Source organism: Mytilus edulis, chromosome 14 (genome assembly GCF_963676685.1).
Source record: "Mytilus edulis chromosome 14, xbMytEdul2.2, whole genome shotgun sequence".
In the NCBI taxonomy this organism is placed as follows: Eukaryota; Metazoa; Mollusca; class Bivalvia; order Mytilida; family Mytilidae; genus Mytilus; species Mytilus edulis.
Genome location: NC_092357.1, coordinates 23,061,343 through 23,072,320, shown reverse-complemented (window position 1 = coordinate 23,072,320; position 10,978 = coordinate 23,061,343). Strand labels below are relative to the sequence as shown.

The 10,978-nt window shown below is 32.3% G+C and overlaps 1 long non-coding RNA gene across 1 annotated transcript; it reads right to left on the bottom strand.

Annotated features, from left to right (window-relative positions):
- Nucleotides 1-2,571: 2,571 nt before the first annotated feature.
- On the bottom strand, nucleotides 2,572-6,145 carry LOC139502606 (uncharacterized). Its single transcript, XR_011658893.1, has 3 exons — nucleotides 5,837-6,145; nucleotides 4,032-4,675; nucleotides 2,572-2,902 (listed from the first exon to the last, which is right to left on the bottom strand). It is a non-coding gene; the product is annotated as an uncharacterized lncRNA (long non-coding RNA).
- Nucleotides 6,146-10,978: the final 4,833 nt, after the last annotated feature.

Genomic DNA, 10,978 nt, shown 5'->3' with positions numbered 1-10,978 from the left:
CCAATTCTAATAAAACTTGGCATGATTCAAGCTTAGTATATTATAAAACAGTTTACAAAGTTTCAAAGCCATATGATACCAAATAAAAAAAATGTGGCATTTTTTATATCTGAACTTTGGGTGCTGAATTGTGGCGTTGAATTAGAACAATTTCAACTATCAAATTTGAGCTTCTAAAAACCAAAAGATAACAAAACTAACACTTTTTAATGTCTCTATGTATAAGTTAACATCTATTTAAAGCAACAGAAAGCATACTTCATGTATCAGACTTGTGAAAAATGGCCAGAAGTTAATTTTATATGAGCCTGTGCCAAAAAATAGAGGTTTTTAAATAAAGTGAGGCCTTATATAAAATGTAAATTTTTTCACTTACCACAATTTTCTGAAGTTGTTAATGTATCAAAAAAACTTTAACATGTTATAAATGTACTTTTAATGGAAATATAAGTTTCAAATAGCAAAACACATGTGGATAAAATGGTCTTTAGCAATGTTATGCTAAAAAAACAGGTTGTCAATTTAGGCCGTTCCCCACATTTGCATATTAAAAAGCATATAAATGATATGGGAGATGGAGATATGCTTCTTTTTGCTTAAATCTGTGCTTAGATATGATTAAACATGGAGCCTGGATGTAACAAGACTGTCACTTTCAATTATATATGTAGACAGTATGGATGCAAAGTTTATTAACTTTACTGTTTAAAACCTGAATGAAATTTCAGCCTCAAAAGGCCAATATTTTAACCACTAGCTATCCAAAAGAAGAAAGTACAGGTAATCTGTGAAACAGAAATGGTTAAGCAACCAGTAATAAGTGTTTCTTATATAGATTCAGTGCAATCTTTTTAGGAATACAACTTTTAAGTGCATAGAACTTCACATTTCACCTGCTGCGTATACTGACCGTTAGACTTAGACTATTAAAACAGACCATTTTGCACTCTTTTTATGTTTTTATCTACTTTTTTTTGTGTTCACAGTTCACAAATAAGTTAAACAACTGAAAGAAATACCACAAACACAAATAGATATCAGAAAAAACCTGTCAGAGATAAATTAAGCATGCTGTTTTTGAACAAATATTGAAAAAAGTGAAAAAGCTACATTTTGGGCATTTAACCTGAAAAGTGACGTTTTCACAAAATTTCTATCAAATGAAAGTGAAAATCATTTCTTCTCATGTAGTTTGACAAATCAATACCAATAGATCATTCAGAGAAGATGCCAAAGTAAAATTTCAAAATTTGCTGAAATGCACCTCTTAGGCCACAGACCACAATTAATTCCTCTATCAGTTCTTTATAACTTTTTGTCTCATTAAAAAAATTGCACCGAATCTTTTTGTCAAATTTTTTGTGTGTGTAATGTATAGTACTAGTCCAAAAATATATCCAAAATTCAGAAAGATTGCAGTCACACATCTTACAAATTTAGCCAATACACATCCATACTCCTATTGACAAGTCAAGAGATGTTCCGAAAACTGTAAATATTACCTTTTTGCACTTGGCCTAATCGCTCATTCCAAATCAAAATCAGTTAAAATACAACATCCAAAAATTTATTTCACCTCTCTTCTTTCATTTCCACCAAAAAAAAATCTAAGAAATGAGTGAGGAAGGGAAAGAAAAAAAAATAAGGAAAACTACACTCTAATTAAAAGGAACTATATTCGTGGACAACGAAAAGCGGGGTCATTAATTGTGGTCTTGGGCCAGTATTAAGGTTCATAACAAATTGGCAAATACGGCCGTATTTTCACCTAAAAAACTGCTGTGTACAGACTTACCTGTGCGATCCATGAAGTTTTAAAGGTTTTAAGATATATATAGGACTTTTAAAAGTTAAATTTATTTTGCATATCTGAAAGATAAAATCGTTTTTGGTAGAGATTTGGATTCAAAATATTTTTTTGTTCTCTAGATCTGCTTGAACAGATTTTTTTCATCAATTTGGGAATTGGGAATATTTTTTTTTTTTTTTTAAAGAAAAATACTATACCCCCTCCTGCCTTTTGAAGTTCAATTATCGTTCCCTAAACATTTTCCATCTGAACTTATTTTAGACAAAAACTATATGTTAATGTAGCCTAGGACATTCGTCCTGAACATGCATGAAATATTTGACACTAGACGTTAAGCAACTAACAACCAATCAATATATAGAACATTGTCTTGGCATAAAGCTGGCATTTAAGGTAGCGCCTTCCTCATATTATTTGTTATTCTCATCGGATTTTGTCTAATGCTTAACCCGTTTCTGTGTGTGTTACATTTTTATGTTGTGTCGTTGTTCTCCTCTTATATGTCTTATATTTAATGCGTTTTGAACAGCGGTATACCACTGTTGCCTTTACATGTCATATTACATTAATCTAATCTTAACACTCCAGAGTGAAGATGAAGAATTTAGCATGTTTAGAATAAAATATGTTTCTCAATATTTAAAAATTGGTATCAGTTTACGGTTTCTGCGTGATGTTCCACATGCACTTATATTGCAATTATAATCTTTAACTGGCTTGTTTTAAAGCCATAAGCAAGAATATATAATGACAAAAACAAATCAGCTGATAAGATTCCTTTACTTTTGTTTCTTGTATGTAAAAATGTATAAATAAAAAAAAACAGTGTTATTTTTATGGCTTTAACAAAATTCTATGACATCCTACATAAAAAGTCCCTTAATTGGTATATTCCAAAATCCCAAAGTAAATAAATATAAACCATACAAACAGTCATGCTAGGAATAAAATCTTGTGTAATTACACTGAAATGAAAGTCTATAATCCAAAAACATGGTCTAACGATCCAAATCACAAACATCATAAACATTAATACATATCGTTGTACCATAATATTATTATCACACTTCATACACTGCTCGTGATGTACCCCTGAAAAAAGTAAATATTGATAACTATAAGGAATAAAATGAGAAGACAAAAACACACAAAGTAGATGTAGATTAATACGACAAAATATTCGTTTTAAATACAGATTTCTTTAACCCTTCGGACATGTTCAAATAGGCAGAATCGAGTTATTTACTTCGTTTTTATATAGAAACACATAAATGTTTCAGTATTTTTTTATTTTTTTTTAATATATTTTGTTTATTGAATCTGAAAAAAATCCAAGCATGGGTATACAGATGTACATAGGGGAAAAGTGTAGGTGCAAGTATCACATAATTGGTGCATATAGAATATTGGGAACACAATTTTGCTTGATATGATATAAGCGCCAATTTTAATACAGATTTCTTTAATCCTTCAGACATATTCAAAGTAGCAGAATCGAGTTATTTTTTTATGTATCTGTTGTTTCGTTGTTTTCCTCCCTCGTATTGTTGATGTCTCTACTTCAGTTTTAGCTTGTAATCCAGATTTGCTTTCTCGCAATCGATTTATGACCTTCGAAAAACGGTATACTACTGTTGCCTTTATTTACCTTGTTTTCATATATAAAGAAACACAAGAACGTTTCCGTTACTTTTCTCTTCTTTTTTTTAATTGTATTTTGAAAAACATTAAGATGGTTCACAGCTACTTTAGAACAAGTAATCTTGATGAACAGATCCAGAGATGCATATTAAATGTACATCTGTAAAGCTGTCTATAAACTGTATAGCTGTAAAACTGTATAAGAACTGTACATCTGAAAGAGGTATATAAACTACATATGTTAAGCTGTAGATAAACTATACTTCTGTGAAACTGTATATAAACTGAACATTTTTAAAGGTGTATATAAACTGCCACTCTGTAAAAATGTACATTTACTGCACATTTTTAAATCTGTGTATAAATTTAACATATAGATACTACCTCTGCACCTTGTGTTATACGATATCTATCCACAGTTTATATACAGCTTTACAGATGTACAGTTTATATACAGTTTTACAGATGTATATTTCATATACATCCTTAGAATTGTTCATCAAGATTACTTGTACAAAAGTAGCTGTGTACCATCTTGACCTTCATATATATACGTATAAAGAAATTGACATATATTTACCTTTTTGATCTTTAATGGGAACACATCCCTTCATGTTCCAGAGCAGAATCACAGTAAGTGGAGCATAAACTAACACATATTCTAAAGCATAACTCACGATAGTTATCATATTGCCTAATTCAGGTTTGTTAAACTTTACTTGGCTATAATTTGCATCTTGGTTATTGAAACCGTAAACACCAATTCCAAAAACTAGCAACAAAACGGTTGAAATGAAAACTCCATTTTGGAATATTTTTGTTCTAAACTCCTCTTTTGAAATTTCCGTCATACACACCACTCCAAAAGTCAATATAAAACAGGCAACAGGAAAAGTGTACCAATCGAACACGAACTCAGTAATTCCATCTAGATGATATGTTGATTTTAGCCAGTTCATTGACACAAAACTTTGCTGAATAAATCCGATTAAAAAAGCGAGGAATAAACTGTGTGAATTTGTGTGGGCATACTTTAAGAATGTCGATAGAAATAATATAAGTATGAGCATTCCCAAAACCAGAAAAAGTAATATGCAGGACAGATGTACATTTTCAACGAAACTTTCAGAAAAGTTGAATGAAAAAATGTCGAACATCATTCACTCGTGCTGGCTTTCTTGTCTTTCACTTCTGTTCTGACTTGCTGATTCATCAGTTCATCAGCTATAGTAAATAACAAAAATGATACAGTTTAAGTTCAATTTGTAACAAACTGCAGCACTTGTAATACAATTTAAGATTCCAGTTCGATTTTGTATTGGTTGATACAATCAGCGCAAAAATTTGGTTTGTGAGACGCCATAATATTTCGGTAATATATATATATGTCTTCAAGTGACTGTTACCCACACAGGTATATGTGTTCCATTTTGATGAGAAAAGTACTCCATGATGGTTTGTTCAGTTTCACACAAAGATAAGTGGTTTTAAATGTGTGTAGTGTATCGATCTAGTAAACCACAAGGTATAATAATATTATGTAGTCTTGAATATGCTTGACATTTTACCTCTGGACGACAAGAAGTGTCCGGGTAGGTTAAATGTCTTGCAGTGACCATTTGCCGTTCAAGACAATCACCGACACATAGTTCGTATCCGTTCCAATCTAAATTTCGTTATATTTTCTTGGTTTTAGGTTGGCCTTATGTGTTCCCAAGGCGCGTGTGGAAAATCAACTATGAAGCGCTGTGATTAGATGTAAGAGTATAATTATTATTTTTATTTATTGATGAATGTATGCAGTGTGTATTTTTGCAGTATTAATTTTAAAACTCATTGAAATAGTTTCTTGGGAAATTATTTGAAAAGGTTTCACAATTGTTATAAATTTGATATATACGACAGTGGCCATGGATACTTTAAACAATCAATCATTTTACTTCAATTTCTAAAATAGAATAACGAAGTAATTAGATCACACATATCTGTTTTGTGATGTTTAATTATAAAAATGAAGAAAATATTCGATTATTAAGTGAAGTCTTGCGAAGCATTTACGAAAGAATATAACTCTGTGACGGAGATTGATTGTGCGATAGCACGTTGACAAGCCTCTGGGGGCGCCATAACTATTCCGAATGTACCTTTCATGTTTATATGTTGTCGTCTAGGATATGTATGAAATATTAACTGTTGAACGTAAACGTATCGAAACAGGTTGAAATTTCTTACAGTGAGCTGTTACCTTGTTAAATTGCATGTTTTAAATCAGATTCATGTTGCGTGTCGGTTTATTACAACAAGTTGTTTATTTAAATGATTTCTTATATACACATCATCATGATCATGTCATGTCTCTTTTTTGTGCATTATTAACATACTTACCCCTAGACGTCACGAAAGGTTGAAATGTGTTCCAGTGCAAAACCCGCTTGTGCGAGAGAATATAAATATTTGACTTGTGTAGTGTCTCGCTCTAGTGAAGTACATTCCGCATAAACTATTAACCCATTATATCGTCCTCAATTAGTATAAAACATAATCCACTGGACATTAACCAATGATCCCACAGTCAATCAAATCATTTTCACATGTTTTCTTAAAGTACAAATCTGTATAAATGGTGATATTTACATTAATCATTTGAAAGATTTACATGAATAAATAACCTACCGTTTTAAACTTCTAGGTGTTATAAATAACTTAAAATCAATTCTTTATTCACTAGTTTTTTCCCCATTATGTTAAATATGCATCAGACTGTGACGTTTAGATCGATGTAGCATGGGATTTATTCACATTAAACATTATAACTTTAAACATAAATATGAAATGAAGTAAAAATGTTTTCGGAAGGATGATTTTATAATAACGATAAAATATTTATAAATAAACTGAAAACACAGTCGAAGCGATCGGTTTTACACGGATATCTATTTACCGTCTATTGACATATATGAGGGTATGGGTGGGGGTACTTTATATAATTATTCTATATTTTTAAACAATTTTTCTCTATCCTTTATTTATTTCGCCTATTACTCTCTATTCGTTATATTTTATAACCACACTTCTCTATTCTTTGCCTCTTTTTTCTAGTCTTTATTCTAAATGCTGTGAGCTTATGGTAGAAGTAGCAAATGTCAATGTAAAGATCTTTAATTTAATCTGGCCACGACAAGTCTTTGCTTGTACCCCTATAATGACGCATGCTTAGCGGCGAAGCAGGACATACCAAATTTTAAGTCTTTGGTTTGACCCGCTACGTCTTGTCGTACTGGGGGAAATCATATTACTATGAAACCTCAGGAGCGATTTATCTAATTGGAAATTGTTCTCTATATTATTTCCTTGCAATATCTTATGAACCGTTGAACCTGTGCTTATAATTTTAATATATTGTTACAATGGAAGAAATTAAGGTCAAGTTTGATTTTGACGATTTTCAATTTTCCGCTTTCAAACGTAATGGTTATTGGTTGATTGGAAAAGGGAACTTTGTCTTGTTTTCTGCAATAAATGAGCATGTTCCTCTGGGAATTTTCAAATTTTGCTTTGATTTTACTCATGACAAAGCTCACTATTGCGGTTGAAGAGTGATCGTCCTTTTTGCTTTAAACTGACTTTATAAATGTATTAAGAAACCGGTGTTGACAGTCTCTTCTTTCTGAATGATAATACATACGAGTAATATTTTCAATGAATAGGATGATGAAAATAATGTTTTTGTTTGTGCTTCTGGAATCGGGTATATAGATAGAAGTAACATATTTGTACAGTAGAATAAAGGTTCAATGTTAACTAGCTGGTCTTCATCGGCCATGAGATGTTAGAGCAACATCGGCCTAAATGTTGGCAAGTATAAAAACAAAATTCTTATTTGTTTTTCAGGGTAGTATTTGATGATGTTACTATGCTATGATTGATGTAGATATTTGCATATAATCTTATGCCATTCAAATTAGCAGTGTACTTCAGTTAAGCAAAGAGTTGTGTTTTGTAGTTTATATCATTTAGTTAGTAATTTGCTTATTTTGCTTACTAGACTGCAAAGTTGCTGCATGTAGATATTTTAATGCTTTATTTTTTTGCTTTATTTACTAATATTTATGAATTCATGTAGAATTATAAATATGGATCGGAACAGAACATGCAGAATATGTAGTGCAATTAAGTTGATGGATCCATAAACAAATACAGGTAAGACAGAAAATATAGATGTACATGACAATGACAATGACAATATCATTATACTTAGAATGTTATATTGTACAAAAGTACATAGACATATCTGAGTTATCGTTCTTTGTACTTGTATTTATAGTAGTTTATGATTTTGTATTGTAAGATCTTTATGTTATGAATACGTCGTTATGTTGATTCTCATCTGAGACCTTAAATTAAAGAACCTATATTCAATCGAGTGTTCGTTATCCTCATTGGCATATTTTCACCTAGATCAAACACTTTTTCGTATATGAATTGATTGACTGCTAAAAATACTTGTATATCTGTGTCTTATATGTTATATGGCATTGACCTCATCTTTACACTCCAGTACAGAGGTTAGATATTTAGCATAATAGGGTCTGTTTTTGAATACCTATATATTATATGTAAACAATAGTTGGTATTTGGTGAAAAGGTAATCCATCCAACATATTATTTCAACTTGATCTAAATATCACATTTCAATGATCAGTTACAGGTTTCTGGATGGAGTTCCACATACAATAATATTGCAGTTGTAAATTTTAATGAGACAAATCTTGTTTTGTTACTTATGAACAATGTATACACTCCGCCATAAGTTAAGCACCACCCATATTTTTATCAATAAGAAATTTTCAAATCCAGATATTCAATATTTTTGAATAAGAGTTAACCGTGTTGACATTGGTTAAATAAAATGTAAATATTGTGCAGTATAAAAAAAAAAAAAGTTAGGGTTTTTTATGCTTTCTGCTGTGTGAAGGGAACTTTCAATTTTACGTTAAAAACAACAAGTTAAAATCCATATAAAATGTTTTAATTTGTTGATCATTTTCATTAATTTCAAATAATGATACAGTTTTGAACTTTTTGGAAAACAATCAAGTATACATTTACTGTCAATTAAGGTTCATAAAGTCAATATCGCGTATAGCTTCCGCGCTTCCGGTAGAGATTCAATACACGTCTCCTCATTCCTTGCACAAGTCGTCGTAGCCTATACTGTGGTAATCTCTGCCATTCCTGTACCAAAGCGACCCTCAATTCTGGTATTGTTGCACATTTTGGTTGTCTCTGGTTAAGTTTACGGCCGATAAAGTCCCATACATGTTCAATTGAGTTCATGTCAGGTGACATGGCCGGCCAAGGTAAAGTGTCTATTGATTCCGACGTCAGGTATGCGTTGACAATTCGTGCGCGATGAGGTCTAACATTGTCATCTTGAAAGACCGGTCTATCAGCTAACGCGTGATTGTCAAAATGAGGCGATACAATGGTGTTCAGATGTCATCCCGGTACCTTTGTCCATTCAGGGTACCGTGAAGAACATGCATATCAAGCTTACAGTCATGGGAAAAACATCCCCATACTGTTACACCGCCGCCACCGAAAGCTGTTGTACCAAGAATGTTATTGTCCCGATATGCGGTGTTTCTTTCCCTCCAAACACGTGTTCTGCCGTCGACGGGCTTCAGCAAGAAACGACTTTCATCGGACCAGTGAATTCTTCTCCAACTGCGTAAAGTCCAACGGCGATGGTTCCTAGCCCACTGTTGTCTTGCTCTACGGTGTCTTAAAGTTAATTCCGGGCGCTTTATTGGCCTCCGAGCCCTTAGACGGAAACTATACAACCTACGTATCACAGTCCGCACACTTACTCTACCCCCAATAGGCCAAAGTCTACGAAGCTGATCAGCAGACGAGAAAGGTTTCAATATTGCTTGCCGGGAAAGATTTCTGTCTTCTCTGGGAGTAGTTTTACGTGGTCTGCCTGCTCTAGGGCGGTCTTCGACTGACCCTGTCTGTCGGTATCACTGCACGAGCCTGATAATCACAGTGTGGTGAACACCAAAATGGACCGTTATTCTACGGCAACTTAGACCTGTATTTGCCATACCTACAACTTGCCAGCGTTTCGCAATACTCAGTTTTCGTCTTCCCATCTTAAAAGTTTGATATCAATGGCTAATTCAAGTGCGAAATGCACGCGCTAAAATCATTTGTGTTTAGTCAAAAACAGTAACGCGAAAAACACACAAGACAGGTTGTTAAAACTGGTTTTGAACAATCAAAATGTAATCGATTGACATTTTACCTGTATCCAAAAGTTACCTATTGTTTACAGGTTTAATATATAGTATTTCTTTTACAAAAAAAATAATTAAGAAAATAATTATTTTGAAATTAAATTGGGTGGTGCTTAACTTATGGCGGAGTGTATATATACATTGATAAAGAAAAAGAAAAGAAAAACCACGGAGAAAAAAATAGTTTTTTCTTTCTGTTTCTAAAATGTGAAGCTGTAAAAAAAACTCTTTGAACCTATGTTTATGCTAGGAATAAAATCTTGGAACACAAAATTGTAATGAAAGTTAATAATTCCCCCTCCCCCCCAAAAAAAGTCTCACGATCCAAATCACAGAAAACATAAACATTTAACATTGCCTGAGTTCTTCAAAGGCCATCAGTAAAATCTCGGACGAAATGATGGAAACTATAAAAACAAAAACTGTTTTTTCTTTCTTATTAATATATAATTGATAGGTTTACATAAAGATTGGGGTTTCTTGCTTTTCTGATCAAAGAAAGTCATTGAATCTGTGTTTATAGCTATGATGAATGGAATCTTACTTAAAACAAACCTTGCTTTAGAAAATACCAAAGAATAGAAATATACAAAATGTACATTGTAACGCTTGGAACTATATCTTGTGACAAAAATGTGTAGCAACAAATTGGTCTCACACATGTCACAATCCAAATCACAAACATCATAAACATTAAGATGTATCGCTGCACCATACTATTATTGTCACACGTCATACACTGCTCGTGATGCTCGTTTGAAAAACAAGTATCTCAAGATTAACATTAAGAATAAAATTGTACAAAGAAGAAACATATAATAGATATATATTGAAGATATTTGCTGCAACATTTTCAAGAATAAGGTTTTTTGTCGAGTTTGCAACATTTTGTCGATAAAGTGAACATAACAATGTTGAAATACGTTGTAAGTGCTTTATTGTTAATCTGCATAACATGTTATGAAACTTTAGCATAAGCTTCTCCAAGATTAAGAAAAATAGCATCTGAAAGACAAATTCGATCTAAATAAAAAAAAATGTGTATTTTACTCTTAAGTTGACTTAGTTTTAGTTGTACACATTACACTTTTGCACTTACAACAGAAGTTTTAGGCAAGACACTGGCTCCAATAACGCTTTACAAAATTCGAAATGCACTTTCGCGCGGATGCAACATATGCAGCAGGATCTGCTTACCCTTCCAAAGCACCTGAGATCATTCCCGGTT